Source organism: Bufo bufo, chromosome 3 (assembly GCF_905171765.1).
Source record: "Bufo bufo chromosome 3, aBufBuf1.1, whole genome shotgun sequence".
Taxonomy (NCBI): domain Eukaryota; kingdom Metazoa; phylum Chordata; class Amphibia; order Anura; family Bufonidae; genus Bufo; species Bufo bufo.
In genome coordinates, this window is record NC_053391.1 from 236,336,162 (window position 1) to 236,353,714 (window position 17,553).

At 45.0% G+C, this 17,553-nt stretch overlaps 1 long non-coding RNA gene across 1 annotated transcript in view; it reads right to left on the minus strand.

Moving 5' to 3' along the window:
- Positions 1-5,223: 5,223 nt before the first annotated feature.
- Positions 5,224-17,553, minus strand: part of LOC120993336 — a 59,980-nt gene continuing 47,650 nt past the window's right edge. The window contains exon 4 of the long non-coding RNA XR_005777221.1: positions 5,224-5,433. This is a non-coding gene — a long non-coding RNA (uncharacterized LOC120993336). The remainder of the gene's footprint in view (positions 5,434-17,553) is intronic.

Here is a 17,553-nt window from a genome sequence, read left to right on the forward strand (position 1 = left end):
CATCTATAGACAATAACACCATTAAAAGTGGGTCATATTGAATAGAAAGGAAAGGTGCATTTATAGGGCCGAGCAGCAGCAAATTGTTGGGAAGGAAGCATTCCATCCCGACAGTTGGCTGCTCTTTCAGTGAAGGAGACTGCCGTAATTACATGCAGCGATCACCTCCACAGTATGAGAACAAGGGATCGCTATTACAATTGCTCGTCCTCATACAGCTGCACTGTTTCTGGGCATCAGATCGCTGTTTAGACAGCACAGTCTGCTGCACAGAAATGATGATTGATGGTGCTTGCATGAACGACAGGGCCACCTGATTAATAAGCGTTTAGTTTGTTCATCAGGTGATCGGCAGCACGTTTACACGGGCAGATTGTTGGGAAGGAGCGTTCGCAGGAACATTCATTCCCTATAATCTACCCATCTAAATACATCTTTAGGCTAAATTCACATGATAAATGGTGCATGACTGTCGCTTTCAGAGCCAATTAAAGTCGATGGGGCTATTCACATGGCGTTTTTTTTAACGGCCAGTGAATAGTGGCCATTAAAAAATAGGACATGTTTTTTGACCCCACAGGTGTTTTCCAGAAATGAATGACTACTGTTTGGGCACACCACATGGTTCATAAGGGAGGGAGCGCCATATGGCTTTTGGATGGCAGGTTTTGCTGAAATAGCTTTCAGGTGCAGTGTCACATTTGACCATTTTTACAAGCAGATGGACCACATTGAAATCAATGGCCCATTTTTAATTGCCATACAGACAGGACTAACCATCATTAAAAATGGCTAGAAAAGACTTCCAAGAGTTCAAATTAAATAAATTAAAAAAGGCTTATCTACTTTAACACTTGGGAACACTCAAACCCTTGCTATTCACTGAACGCAGCAGGACCTACACTAGGAACGTCAGGTCCTGCTGCATCCAGTAAATAGTGAGGGTCCCTGCCTGTTCAATTGGATGAGGTATTTTATTTTTAGTTTTTTTATTACTGTCAGCACCAGTGGAGATGAAAGGAACAGGGGACATTATATATGTGGGCACAGCTGGGGGCCATTATATATGTATGTACACACAAATGGGGGCCAATATCTACACTGGGGCACAACTGGGGGCTATTATAACTACTAGATGGTTCTAAGAGGTCCAATATCTATACAGCGGGCACAAAGAAATACATTATTTATACTCGAGGTACTACTGGGGGCATAAAACTATATATATATGTATATATACTGTATATGGACATTGCATGGGTTTTAACTTAAAAATCATCTGTTTTTAACAACTGTTTTTCACAGTTGTTAAAAATTAATTCAAAATGGATTATGACCACTTTGCAATCCATCAGCGGTGGCCGTGTTTGCACACTATAGGAAAAAGTTCTGGCCTCTCTGGTTGCCGGGATCGGTGAAGTGTCCATAAGTCAGCACTTATGAAGTGTCCATAAGTCAGCATGGTGGTCGTAAACATGGAAACGAAAAGAGTATAATGAGATGAAAAAATGAATTAAGCCAGCAAAGGAGGCAATGTGGATAATAACACTACATTAGTAAGTGCCTTGTATTAACTACATGATAAATGTCATTTGCTGAAGTGAGACAATCCCTTTAACAGCCATTTTTTTTTATGTCTTGTGAATGTAGACTAAATTAACATTGAGGCACTTGAATTAGAAGACTTCAATCTCCTTATATAAATGGTTCATCAGGATTATCCTGCTTACTTACTATTGTCAATATTCCCTGTACAAAGCTGTGCATATTAAAATGGCCATGAATTATACTGTAACACATTAGGCGAAAACTACATGCAAGTCTTGATTTCTCCTTTCCAGATCCACTAATACAAAGTATTACAAAACCAATGTCACATTCCACATGTATTGAGGATAAAAAACAGTCCTTTATGTTTGACATGGCATAATTTCTATGAACTTTTCAAAAAGTAGTCTGGCAGCATACAGAAAGCATCTTCCTCACTTTGACAGCACCCTGGCACAAGCATTTTCCTGCATTTTTTTATTTATTTAAAGGTGGGCTCACTTTGTATACAGTGCAGATTGCATTTAATAACTACGCCTAAGGCAGGATTAAAGGGGTATTCCTGTTGTGACAAGTTATCCTTTATCCACAGGATAGGGGATGACTATCAGATATAATAGTTATAACCAATCACTAGTACAGGGTCCCATAACCCTTCAGGCCCCCTGAAATGAACAAAGTGGCAGGTGCCAGGTCAGGCATGCGCACTCCATTCATCTCCATGGGAGTTCCAGAAATAAATGAACGCTGTACTTGACTATTTCTGGAACTCCTACAGAGATGAATGAAGTGGCAGTGGCATGCCCGGCCTGTAGCTCCCTTAATTCTGGGGGGCCAAGAGGGGTAATGATTCCACAATCTCATAATCAGTGGGGGTCCTATTGGTAAACTGTCATGCCCGTTTAGATTTACAAATGGACCCACCAATTTGGAAACTGATCCCTTATTGTATCCACATATGAGAGCTACACCTGCTTGATTGGATTGCCAATGAGTCATAGGATGACTGTGATTTTGCTTAGAGTTGAGGGTCTCATAAGGGGCAGTCAAGGCTACAAACTGAATGGCAGAGTACACCCGCTATAGATCTGGCTGTCCCAGGGCCGGTTTTAGACAAAGTATAGCCCTGGGCAAAATTAAAAGTGGGGCCCCAAGTCCTGAAATATTGGACCAGTAGTCTTTCAGGATTCTGTAGGCACGGACAGCGGTTGCAACCACAGCAGCTGATTGTAGAATGCCACATTCTCTCTATTTAGCCTTTCCATTGTAAGCTGCTGATCCTGCAGCCTCTTTGGGTATGTTCACACAGAGTATTTTCTGTGCTTAAAAAAATCTGCATCAGGTTTTTTTTTATCAGTTTTTTTAAACAAATTTTATTAATCACTTTTTGATGCAGTTTTAGCGTGGATATTTATTCCTTCCCATTTTCAATGGGAATTATGGACATGTACCCCGCGTTATGAATGGCCAGGGCACTTCTTTTTTTCCATGGTGCAGTTTATAAAACCACAAGCTGAAAAAAAGGTGTTGTCCCAACCGAGCCCCTGAAGTGAAGGGAAAGCTCAATGTGCATGCACGGTCATCCTCCATTATGCTATGAGTGTTCTGAAAATAGCTGATCACTGGCTCTATTTTTGGAAATTTCATAGCAGTGAATGGAGATAATGCTGGACATGCACACTGTTATGGGGGATCTGTGGATGACACACTGTTATGGGGGATCTGTGGATGACACACTGTTATGGGGGATCTGTGGATGACACACTGTTATGGGGGATCTGTGGATGACACACTGTTATGGGGGATCTGTGGATGACACACTGTTATGGGGGATCTGTGGATGACACACTGTTATGGGGGATCTGTGGATGACACACTGTTATGGGGGATCTGTGGATGACACACTGTTATGGGGGATCTGTGGATGACACACTGTTATGGGGGTACCGTGGATGACACACTGTTATGGGGGATCCGTGGATGACACACGTATGGGGGATCTGTGGATGACACTATTATGGGGGATCTGTGGATGACACACGTATGGAGGATCTGGCTGTGATACAGCCACAATGTATGACAAAGCTTTACAGATGCCCTTATTAGCAGCCCTGGTCTGCTCCCCCCAAGTACTGAAACAAAAAAAAAAAAAACAGCTAATTTGGACTCAGATTCTTAATCTATATGCCCCCCCATTACCAATGCAGACCACCTAAACAATGCCCTCATTATTAAACTAGAGCCCTCTATGGTCAAGACAGCCATGTGGTAGTTGAATGCAGCACGGCCACTTCACAAGCACCACATGAGCACACAATTTAGTGGTGTCCTAAAAGTATTTCAGACCCAGCTCATACTGGAGTCACACGGAGAGCACAGGACACAAGGAGCTCATACAGGGGGCACAGGAAGCTTATATAGGGAACACAGACAGCAAACACATGGGCCACACACCGTGAGCACAGGGGACACAGGGAGCTCACATAGGGGACACATGGAGCACACACAACTCACACAGTGGGAGCACAGGGAGTGCACACAGGGGGAACAGGGAGCTCACATAGGGAACACAGACAGCACACACATGGGGCACACACCGGGAGCACAGGGAGCCCACACAGTGGGCACAGGGAGCGCACACAATGGGCACAGGGAGCGCACACAGCAGACAGAGGTGGCAAAGGGAGCTCACAGAGGGGGGCACAGGGAGCTCACAGATCAGTAACCATAAGTACTTGAGGGCAGTGCAGGGTATTACAATAAGAGTGTGACCACCAGCAGCCCTGCACCCTCCTCCTCCACAGACACTGCTGCATGTGTTTTACTCCATGGACTTACCAGCTGGAGAGTGAACAGGCCAGGTGCTATGATAAGACAGGGTCCTGGGAGCTCCTGTTGTCCAGCAGCTGAGGTCAGAGCCTGGGGATCGGATGCAGTAGAAGGCCCAGTCATCCCAATCTGGTTTTCGCCTTGCAGCCTGGAGCAAGTGCAGGCAAAGGATGGGGGTGGGGCTATGTTAGCCCCGCCCACACAGAACATCCTTATGCCGGTCTGTAGCAGCAGGATTCTAATGCTGTGCAGTCACCTAGGTCTGGTGAGAAGGGGAGACTGTGCAGGGTGGACAGCAGCAGAGAAACAGCAGGGGGGCCCTTTCGGAAAGGGGGCCCTGGACAATTGCCCAGTCCCCCCCCCCTTCCCCTAATGCCGGCCCTGGGCTTTCCTTAAACTCACATCTAGATTAAAAGAACCAGCTTGGACAAGAAGGATGACTGATGGAGGTCCAGAGGCATGCATTTTATGTGCCCTACCTATAATTTAGCTGTGGACACGGTGAAGAATTGAGTCACATGACAAACCATAGTATATCCTGCTTAATTGTTAGAACTGTTTACATATGGGAACACAAATAGGAAAGAAGAGAAAAGGGTCACTACAAAGACTACTTGAATGCAGCAGTGAAATCTACCTGATGGTATGATTCACTGTATTATTATCTATGTGGAAGCCTTTATTAGAGGGCTGTCCAGGATTATACTACTGTCCTACATCATGGACCCCCCAACAATCAACGGTTCTGCGGTAGCTCCAACGGCATCGAAATGACACAGCTCCTTCCTGGGACGGATCTGTGTAGTTCCGGCGCTGACTTTCAGCACAAAAGCTACTGCAGAACAGCAAGGTGTCAGACCCCTGCTAATCAGATATTTATGGCCATCAACAGTAAAATCCTGGACAAACCCTTTAAAGTTATGGATACTTACAATCCTTAAAGGAAAGACAATTTTATTTTCCATTTACATGTTTACCTTGAAGTCGCTCTGTGGCATTTTTAAGAAATCAAAGACACTGGCATAGAGAACAGCTGGCATGGTTGGGGTGCAAATCCTGAAAAAACTAAGAAATAGATGAGTGATGTACAGTACGATATGTGTATAACATGTATTTGATGGAATACATGCTATTATTATACTTTGTTACAGTATATACGTACATTGTAACTTCTAATTTTATATATCTTAAAGCAATTGCTTAATAAAGAAATGAAAACACCCTGGCTATTTTATTACGTGCATTTTAATTTCATAATATATCTGAATAGTAACGGTAGTTAAAAATCTCATTTTACACAAAGCTTGAAATCTTTAGCTTCCCTTTAGATCAGTGGTTCTCAACCTTTCTAAAGCCGTGACCCCTTAATACAGTTCCTCATGTTGTGGTGACAAATACACAAGTATTCATTTATAACCACAGAACTTTAGCATAAATACAAAATATTTGTAAACCAAATAAATAATAAATCAGTGGTGCGCACAGTACCCCTCAAATAAATAACTCAGTGGTGCTCACAGTACTCCCCCCCCCCAAAAAAAAAAATATAAATCACTGGTGCTCAGGGTACCCCTCAAATAAATAAATCAGTGGTGCTTCAAGTCCCCCCCAAATAAATAAATCAGAAGTGCTCAGGGTCCCCCAAATAAATAAATCAGCGGGGCTTCAGGTCTCCCCCAAATAAATAAATCAGTGGTGCATCAGGTTTCCCCCAAATAAATAAATCAATGGTGCTCAGGGTCCCCCAAATAAATAAATCAGAAGTGCTCAGGGTCCCCCAAATAAATAAATCAGCGGTGCTTTATGTCCCCCCAAATAAATTAAGCCTTGCTTAGCCAAATAATTAAAATAAAATTAGCCAGGCTCAGCCAGGCTCAATTAAATCATTGGTGGCAGTGGTGCTCAGCGGCGGTGTCATTAACGAAAAAACTCGGACCTCAGCAGACAGGCGGCCCGACTTACCCGTCCAGACGTCAGGCTCCTTCAAGCAGAGGCAGTGATAGGACATCACTTCCTGTGCGCGAGGATAAGGGGCCGCTGCCGTTGTGCGGGCGACCCACAATAGGAAGCCTCAGGCGACCCCCCGGAAAGGGCCGATCGACCCCCAAAGGGGTCGCGACCCCTAGGTTGAGAACCGCTGCTTTAGATAGTTATAGAGTCAAATCAAAACTGTGATTGCCTGCAGTCACCACTAGGTTTTCCAAAGACAAAGATTATACAGCACCTAATAAGAAATCCAATTTTAATAACTGTATAAACTCCACAGTGTGTTAAAACAGCTAGAATTGTATGTGTCTCTACTGCTGTGTGCAGTGAGACAGGTAATCTGAAGCTCTATAACATAACAATGTATTGCAGTCCCTTGTAATAAACATTATATGGTATAATAAGATGAAACAGAATTTGATTTGGATTCATAAAGAGAACCCATCAGCTCGCCTGACATTTCTGTTTAACAAAATACTCCATGAAATAAAAATGTTGGAATATCTTTACTTGGAACTCTGCATCGTGCCAATCTCCTGTTATTCCTCCTGGAAATGTATGAATACATTGGGTGATACCATTCCTCATGTTCATAGGGTGTACTACTATGTCTGCTACTGTGAGCACTGATTGAACAGTGTCAGAACATATAGGGACATGCCCCGCTGACAATGGAAATCGGAAACACCCAGTTATCAAACATTCATGCATTTTCAGAAAGAATAAAAAAAGATATTGCAATGCAAAGTTTCAAATGAAAGGATCCAGAACTGTTATGTAAAGGGGAGAATATACATTTACTAAAGCAGACGTGTCAGGATTGTGTCACCTCTGCTCATTCACCAAACCTATGGCTGAGCAGCGTTTAATATTATATGACAGAATATCATATATTCTTTAGAACCAGGAAATTGCAAACAATGTCTATTATAATGTTTGGAGCAGTGAATGGACCGTAATATTATAATGCTGCTTATTTATATGCGACGTACAGATGACTTCCTTTTTTAGGAATCCCCATTTACAGCACTTCCACTTCCATGCTCTGTCGGGAACATCATGAGTGGTTCAAGCTCCACAGAACCTCATGTGCAGACTGATTCTGCTTGTGGTATACAGTTCCTATACCATACATTATGCTCATTTGATCATTGTAAAAGGCACCTGGTCCATATGGTGGATTTATATGTATAGCTTGCAAGACACTATGCAAATGTTGACTGAAGCAATCAGCATTAGCCATACCTCCCAACTTTTAAAAAGCCCAGGGAGGGACATCATCAGCGACTTCTGTAGCCCCCCACAGTAGAATACTCTCTTAGCGTCCCCCACACACTAGAATTCTCCCATGGTGCTCCCCCACAGTAGTTATGTGTAATGACCGACGTCACGCACAGGGAGGATAAAAGGGAAAGCCCTGCCCAAGGGAGAGGGAAAGGTGGTGACCCCTAACTCACCTTGCGGCTGGCACCTGACTGCCCTGACGTCCCTAGACGGGTTCCTCACCCGTGCGGCAATCACGTGCCTAAACCCTGGCTTTCCCTAAAATGAGCCCTAGATAGTGAACGGGCCGGTGGGATCGCTAGTCCGCACCACTATCACTAACAGGGAAACACCAGGGAGAGGACAGACAAAACAGACAAACACATTCACCCAGGTGGGCGATCACAATAGACCACAAAGGTCCAACAGGGATCCGGAGGGTAGCGTTCTGGACCAACTACCAGAGAACGCAGCAACACAGCTCCAGAAGGTCAGAATAGATGTCCAGGCAGGAAGTTCTATCTCTGGCAACCAGAGAAGTGTGAGAGAGGAATATAAGGAGGTTTGGGAGTGCTGGACAAGGAACAGCTGAGGAGAAGGAGCTACGGATCCCTGAGTGAGCCAAAAGGGTTTGCAAAGCAAACCCAGAAAGCTACCATAAGGAAAACAGCCCTATCTTAACAACCTCTGGACCGCCGAACGCAGCGACGCGTCCTGGAGGTGGTTGATTGATTCCTCCTGGACGCGCCGGCGCGTCCTCTCGCGAGACGCGAGATTTCCTGTGAACGCGCGCACACAGGAACGGAAGGTAAGCGAGTGGATCTCCAGCCTGCCAGCGGCGATCATTCACTGGCAGGCTGGAGATGTGTTTTTTTTTAACCCCTAACAGGTATATTAGACGCTGTTTTGATAACAGCGTCTAATATACCTGCTACCTGGTCCTCTGGTGGTCCCCTTTGTTTGGATCGACCACCAGAGGACACAGATAGCTCAGTAATATGTAGCACCAAGCACCACACTACACTACACCACCCCCCGTCACTTATTAACCCCTTATTCACCAATGATCACCCCAGATCACCCCATATAGACTCCCTGATCACCCCCCTGTCATTGATCACCCCCCTGTCATTGATAACCCCCTGTAAGGCTCCATTCAGACATCCGTATGATTTTTACGGATCCACTGATAGATGGATCGGATCCGCAAAACACATACGGACGTCTGAATGGAGCCTTACAGGGGAGTGATCAATGAAGGAGGTGATCACCCCATATAGACTCCCTGATCACCCCCCTGTCATTGATCACCCCCTTGTAAGGCTGCATTCAGATGTCCGTATGATTTTTACGGATCCACTGATACATGGATCGGATCCGCAAAACGCATACGGACATCTGAATGCAGCCTTACAGGGGGGTGATCAATGACGGGGGTGATCACCCCATATAGACTCCCTGATCACCCCCCTGTCATTGATCACCCCCCTGTAAGGCTGTATTCAGATGTCCGTATGATTTTTACGGATCCACTGATACATGGATCGGATCCGCAAAACGCATACGGACATCTGAATGCAGCCTTACAGGGGGGTGATCAATGACGGGGGTGATTACCCCATATAGACTCCCTGATTACCCCCCTGTCATTGATCACCCCCCTTTAAGGCTGCATTCAGGTGTCCGTATGATTTTTACGGATCCACTGATACATGGATCGGATCCGCAAAACGCATACGGACATCTGAATGCAGCCTTACAGGGGGGTGATCAATGACGGGGGTGATCACCCCATATAGACTCTCTGATCACCCCCCTGTCATTGATCACCCCCCTGTAAGGCTGCATTCAGATGTCCGTATGATTTTTAAGGATCCACTGATACATGGATCGGATCCGCAAAACGCATACGGACATCTGAATGCAGCCTTACAGGGGGGTGATCAATGACGGGGGTGATCACCCCATATAGACTCCCTGATCACCCCCCTGTCATTGATCACCCCCCTGTAAGGCTGCATTCAGATGTCCGTATGATTTTTACGGAACCACTGATACATGGATCGGATCCGCAAAACGCATACGGACATCTGAATGCAGCCTTACAGGGGGGTGATCAATGATGGGGGTGATCACCCTATATAAACTCCCTGATCACCCCCCTGTCATTGATCACCCCCCTGTAAGGCTGCATTCAGATGTCCGTATGATTTTTACGGATTCACTGATACATGGATCGGATCCGCAAAACACATACGGACGACTGAATGGAGCCTTACAGGGGGGTGATCAATGACAGGGGGTGATCACCCCATATAGACTCCCTGATCACCCCCCTGTCATTGATCAGCCCCCTGTCATTGATCACCCCCCTGTCATTGATCACCCCCCTGTAAGGCTGCATTCAGATGTCCGTATGATTTTTACGGATCCACTGATACATGGATCGGATCCGCAAAACACATACGGACATCTGAATGGAGCCTTATAGGGGGGTGATCAATGACAGGGGGGTGATCACCCCATATAGACTCCCTGATCACCCCCCTGTCATTGATCACCCCCTGTCATTGATCACCCCCCTGTAAGGCTCCATTCAGACATTTTTTTGGCCCAAGTTAGCGGAAATATTTATTTTTTTTCTTACAAAGTCTCATATTCCACTAACTTGTGTCAAAAAATAAAATCTCACATGAACTCACCATACCCCTCACGGAATCCAAATGCGTAAATTTTTTTAGACATTTATATTCCAGACTTCTTCTCACGCTTTAGGGCCCCTAGAATGCCAGGGCAGTATAAATACCCCACATGTGACCCCATTTTGGAAAGAAGACACCCCAAGGTATTCCGTGAGGGGCATATTAAGTCCATGAAAGATTGAAATTTTTGTCCCAAGTTAGCGGAAAGGGAGACTTTGTGAGAAAAAAAATATATATCAATTTCCGCTAACTTGTGCCCAAAAAAAAAATTTCGATGAACTCGCCATGCCCCTCATTGAATACCTTGGGGTGTCTTCTTTCCAAAATGGGGTCACATGTGGGGCATTCTAGGGGCCCTAAAGCGTGAGAAGAAGTCTAGGATCCAAATGTCTAAAAATGCCCTCATAAAAGGAATGTGGGCCCCTTTGCGCATCTAGGCTGCAAAAAAGTGACACACATCTGGTATCGCCGTACTCAGGAGAAGTTGGGCAATGTGTTTTGGGGTGTGTTATTTTACATATACCCATGCTGGGTGAGATAAATATCTTGGTCAAATGCCAACTTTGTATAAAAAATGGGAAAAGTTGTCTTTTGCCAAGATATTTCTCTCACCCAGCATGAGTATATGTAAAAAGACACCCCAAAACACATTGCCCAACTTCTCCTGAATACGGCGATACCATATGTGTGACACTTTTTTGCAGCCTAGGTGGGCAAAGGGGCCCACATTCCAAAGAGCACCTTTCGGATTTCACAGGTCATTTACCTACTTACCACACATTAGGGCCCTAGAATGCCAGGGCAGTATAACTACCCCGCAAGTGACCAAATTTTGGAAAGAAAACACCCCAAGGTATTCCGTGAGGGGCATGGCGAGTTCCTAGAATCTTTTATTTTTTGTCACAAGTTAGCGGAAAATGATGATTTTTTTTCCTTTTTTTTTTCCTTACAAAGTCTCATATTCCACTAACTTGTGACAAAAAATAAAAACTTCCATGAACTCACTATGCCCATCACGAAATACCTTGGGGTGTCTTCTTTCCAAAATGGGGTCACTTGTGGGGTAGTTATACTGCCCTGGCATTTTAGGGGCCGAATGCGTGAGAAGTGGTTTGAAATCAAAATCTGTAAAAAATGGCCGGTGAAATCCGAAAGGTGCTCTTTGGAATGTGGGCCCCTTTGCCCACCTAGGCTGCAAAAAAGTGTCACACATCTGGTATCCCCGTACTCAGGAGAAGTTGGGCAATGTGTTTTTGGGTGTCTTTTTACATATACCCATGCTGGGTGAGAGAAATATCTTGGCAAAAGACAACTTTTCCAATTTTTTTTATACAAAGTTGGCATTTGACCGAGATATTTATCTCACCCAGCATGGGTATATGTAAAATGACACCCCAAAACACATTGCCCAACTTCTCCTGAGTACGGGGATACCAGATGTGTGACACTTTTTTGCAGCCTAGGTGGGCAAAGGGGCCCACATTCCAAAGAGCACCTTTCGGATTTCACCGGCCATTTTTTACAGATTTTGATTTCAAACTACTTACCACACATTAGGGCCCCTAGAATCCCAGGGCAGTATAACTACCCCACAAGTGACCCCATTTTGGAAAGAAGACACCCCAAGGTATTCGCTGATGGGCATAGTGAGTTCATGGAAGTTTTTATTTTTTGTCACAAGTTAGTGGAATATGAGACTTTGTAAGAAAAAAAAATAAAAATCATAATTTTCCGCTAACTTGTGACAAAAAATAAAAAATTCTAGGGACTCGCCATGCCCCTCACGGAATACCTTGGGGTATCTTCTTTCCAAAATGGGGTCACTTGTGGGGTAGTTATACTGCTCTGGAATTCTAGGGGCCCAAATGTGTGGGAAGTATTTTGAAATCAAAATGTGTAAAAAATGGCCGGTGAAATCCGAAAGGTGCTCTTTGGAATGTGGGCCCCTTTGCCCACCTAGGCTGCAAAAAAGTGTCACACATGTGGTATCTCCGTACTCAGGAGAAGTTGGGGAATGTGTTTTGGGGTGTCATTTTACATATACCCATACTGGGTGAGAGAAATATCTTGGTCAAATGCCAACTTTGTATAAAAAAATTTGGAAAAGTTGTCTTTTGCCAAGATATTTCTCTCACCCAGCATGGGTATATGTAAAATGACACCCCAAAACACATTGCCCACATTCCAAAGAGCACCTTTCGGATTTCACCGGCCATTTTTTACAGATTTTGATTTCAAACTACTTACCACACATTTGGGCCCCTAGAATGCCAGGGCAGTATAACTACCCCACAAGTGACCCCATTTTGGAAATAAGACACCCCAAGGTATTCGCTGATGGGCATACTGCGTTCATAGAAGTTTTTATTTTTTGTCTCAAGTTAGTGGAATATGAGACTTTGTAAGAAAAAAAAAAAAAAAAAAAATCATAATTTTCCGCTAACTTGTGACAAAAAATAAAAAGTTCTATGAACTCACTATGCCCATCAGCGAATACCTTAGGGTGTCTACTTTCCGAAATGGGGTCATTTGTGGGGTGTTTGTACTGTCTGGGCATTGTAGAACCTCAGGAAACATGACAGTGAGCGAGTGCAGGGCAGCAGCGCAAACACATCACTCCTCCTGCCTCTGTCCACTGTGCTAAAGCCGGACGTAAGCCATCCCTCACATCTTAACCCCTTTGCTACCTGCGCCATTTTGTCATCACTTCTCTTACCCCAAACCCCTTTAACTCCTTGCTGCTGATGCTGAGTGTGCACATAGCCACCAAATGATATTTCACCAACCAGCCAAACCGCCCCCCCCCCCCCCCCCCCCCCACACACACACAAACACATGCACATATGTGCACACTCAGCATCAGCAGCAAGGAGTTAAAGGGGTTTGGGGTAAGAGAAGTGATGAAAAAATGGCGCAGGTAGCAAAGGGGTTAAGATGTGAGGGATGGCTTACGTCCGGCTTTAGCACAGTGGACAGAGGCAGGAGGAGTGATGTGTTTGCGCTGCTGCCCTGCACTCGCTCAGTTGTATTGGCATACATATTGTCCATTGTCCTGTGCCCACTCTGCTAAAGCCTGGCAAGTGACATGGCCCATCTGTGTCCACTGTCCTGTGCCCACTCTGGCAAGCCTGGCAAGTGACACGCCCATTGTATGAAAAAAAAATAATATATTCCCCATATGGCAAAAATCCTTATTGGAAAATACATGTACATTTTATACGTTACTGCAACAAAGTTGGTTAATAATAAAATAAAAATGTTTATCCCTAACAGTTTCTGTAGGTCATGTATAAATTTATTTATTGGGGGTGTGGCATGGGAGGAGCCAGGTAAGGAAGTGGGAGGGGCCATGGTGGGTAGTGGGCGGGGTTAAGGGGCCCAATTCAGATTTTTGCTATGCGGCCCAGTGACTTCTATGTACGCCCCTGCGCATGGCCTCACGTGGAAAAGTAGTAGCAAGTAGGACAACGGCAAGGGTGGTAGAATTAAAAGTAAGTTGTAACGAGGGGCCTGTGACGTGTGCTTCTTTCGCAGCGATGCCGGTGCCCTGCGCAAGGAGAGGGTCAAGAACACAGCCTGCGTCCTCGTCTCCATGGCAGCAAGTGAGCAGCAGAGGAGCTGAGCACCAATAATGATGATCGGTGCTCAGCTGTGTTGGGCTGTGTACTGTGAGTCACGTGACGCTGGCCACGTCATGTGACTCACCAGCCAGGGCTATTTAAACAGGCAGCCTGCTGGCCACAGGTTGCCTGTGATTGGTCTTACTTCTTTCACCAGCATATTGTCTGTTAGTGTTTGTTGTGTTTTGACCTCGGCTCCGTATTTTGACCTCGCTCTTGCTATCTCCTGCATTTGACATGACCTCTTGGCTTTGACCCAGGCGTGAGTTTGACTTGATCTTGCTTTTCCCTTTTGTATTGTTGTTCCTCCTGGCTCCTGACCTCGGCTCGTATTGACTAATATTTGATTAACCCCTCAGTGCCTGCCTGTCACTTTGTTTGTTGTTTTCTCCTTTATTGTAATCTTACCTTTAAGGCCCTGCATGTACTCAGATTAGGGACCGCCGTCGAGTTGTACACCGTCGCCTAGGGCAGACCGTGCAAGTAGGCAGGGACAGAGGTTAGGGTGGAGCTCAGGGCGGCACACACTCCTCCCGCATGTGACATGAGTCTTCAGTTTTGACTATTCTACCTAATGTGCTTACCAATTTTCCTAAAATGCAGAAGCATCTTTATATTTCTGTCCTGTGAAGTAAAATAAACTGTAGCAAGGAATAGTCCTAGCATTCACTGGAGAAGCATGAAATGCACTAATAGTTTGCTCCACCTCTCCTGGGAACAAGGTGCAGTGCTTGACATTAGCAAGATTCACTTGACTAAATTAAAATATTCCACTCTTTTAGCTTATCATAGGAGAAAGTTTCCATAAGTGCATTTCAGCTTTTATAAATTGTGATGTGGAAATCTGAATATCTTTGCTTTTGTGAGTCATTGCTTATTCTTTACATTGACGTAAGAGACAAAAATAGCCTGAGCTGAGGAACAATCATACGGAAGATGAGTGAGTAGGACATTTTCTCCGATGTTAGTTAGGGACTAAGTTAATGTACTGTGGCAGGCTGCATTGTAGGCAGATTAAGTCACACAAAAAAATTAACTCTTATGTGTCAACTGAATAAGGACATGAATAATAAAAAGCATATGCCTGTAATATAAGAGTTAGAATTAGTGTTTATGATATATCATATTCCGGACATTAATGGGGGTCTTAATAATAACCCTGCGCTGGCGCTTGATGCGCCTAAGTTATGTAGAGGCTCTGCCTATGCGACTTGCTTAAATCTACGCCAGCTCCCTTGCTGGTGTACATTTAGGTCATTTTCTACGCCAAAAACAGGCGTAGAAAATGATAAATGAGTTGGACCAGCCAGCACACCCCCTTCCCCAGCCACACCATGCCCCTTGCTTCTGCCACCTCAGAAAAGTGGCGTGAGTGGGGAAAACTCGCAAATTCCCTTTGCAACTGAATCTGCGACAAAAGTATGCCAAAAATTGGCGTACTTTTCATCATAAATGACCTCCTAAATGTCTCTTACATTTCACAGTTGCGTGACACAAATTTTCAAGCAATTTTCTGTAAGTGCAAACAAGTGTAATTGGTTTGGGTGACTAAATAAACCAATTGGCTAGAGCTGTGGTCTTTGTCCGCCTCTCCACTTGTTAGCCGTGCTGCGGCCGGACCTCTGGCCCACCTCCATTATAGTGAATGAAGCGCAAAATTTTTTTTAAATGGATGCAACACGTCATCCGTAATTTTTGCGGATTCATGTTTTGTGGACCACAAAATACATACAGTCGTGTGAATGCACCCAAAGACTGTTTGTCATCTGTCCACAAGCACCTTACATGCTGATATTTATTTTTAGTGTAGAGCTCGAGGTGCCACATTCTGACACCTTGCAAGGGAAAAGCCATTTTTTATTCCCTCTAAAAGAACATTGGTACCACCAGTATTAATTAAGGATTCCTGCACACAACCGTATCCGTTTTTGAGGATACACAAAACACGGATACGGCCGTGTATATCCTGCATTTTCCCTTTCCGCGTTCCTTCCCAACAGTGGGTTGCTAATTAAGTGGAGGGGATTACTGCATGTGGCGATCACCTCCACAGTATGAGGATGAGCTATTGATACTGCTATCGCTTGTCCCCATACAAAATCATTGCTCCTGGGCAGCAGACTGCTGTTTAGACTGCACAATCTGCTGCCTGGGAATAATGATTAAGATGTCCGCACCTCCGTTTATTTCACCCAATGAACAAGCGTTTTGGTGATCTGCAACAGATTATTGCGCGTTCATAGCATTCCTGATAATTAGCTCAATATTCTGTGTAAATTCAGTTGCTCTATACTACAAGCGATTAATCACAACTTTGGAGTCTGACTTTGGTAGGTTGAATCAGCTGACTCTTTCGTCGTTTAGCAGGTTTACTATCTTTTACTATTGCTCACCTACACTCTGGGTGATATTCAATATACGCTTGACCCTCTCCAGGTACAGGGGTAGTTTTGGCTCTCTGAGGGGACTGATCTGGGTCCTATTACTTTGTCTCCTTTTCTGCATATATTAAGGGATGCCTGGAATCAGTTCACCGTTCGATCTTGATTAGTATCCATACTGGGACCCTTAACTCCCTTGGTAAGTAATTGTCCTGGCCAGTGAACCTGATAAAGGGGGTGTTCCACCCCCAAAACACGTAGGGGGTCATTTATTAAGACCGGCATTTAAGCTGGCGGTGGATCCACCCGAGTTATGTAGAGACGCAGGCATCTACATACCTTCGGCGGATCCACCACTGCTTCTAACACGTCTAAAGCTACTTTCACACTTGCGGTAGCAGGGTCCGGCAGGCTGTTCTGACGGGGGAACAACCTGCTGGATCCGTGCTAACGCTACTGAACCGGGCCGCCAGAAGTCTCGGCTTGTTTTCCTTGCTGCGGCCGGACCACCAGCCCGCCCCCATTATAGTGAATGGGGCCGGAGCGGACTTCAGGCCGCATGGTGGGCTAGCGTTACCAAGGATCCGGCAGGCTGTTCCCCCACCGGAACAGCCTGCCGGACTCTGCTACCGCAAGTGTGAAAGTAGCCTTACATTTAGACCATTTTCTACGCCTAGAAAATGGTTAATGAGGCGGGCCTACCGACCTGTCTCCCCCCCCCCCACGCCACGCCCACTTTTTTAGACCTGGCGTGAGCGGGGAAAAGGACCTTTGTGCCGCAATCTGCACCAGAAATACGTCTAATATAGGTGTACTTATGGTTAGTAAATGACCCCGTAGCATTATTCTGGTCATAATAAACTACTAAAAGCATCCTATTGTCAGATGTCCTGTAGTGCCGCATACTTTTGAGATTCACTCTTCTGTGATACTTGGATTGGAGCCCGGCTGATCCGAGCCTACAACATGCAGCAGCAGACCTCACATTTCTTATTGTATATGCCTGGAGAGGTGTTCTGCCCTGAGCGGAACACGAAAAGGTGAGCAGCCTGGGTAGATCTTTTTCTGTTCTTCTATTATTGCATGATGCACATCCTTTCTTTACTACATCAGTCCTCATTTTCCTAGTTTCCCCTCCCCTTGTCTGTGTCTAGTTTTATAGTTGGAGGTCGCCCATCTATTTATTCTGTTTCCTTTACTTACTGTACATTGAAAGTGTCTCTT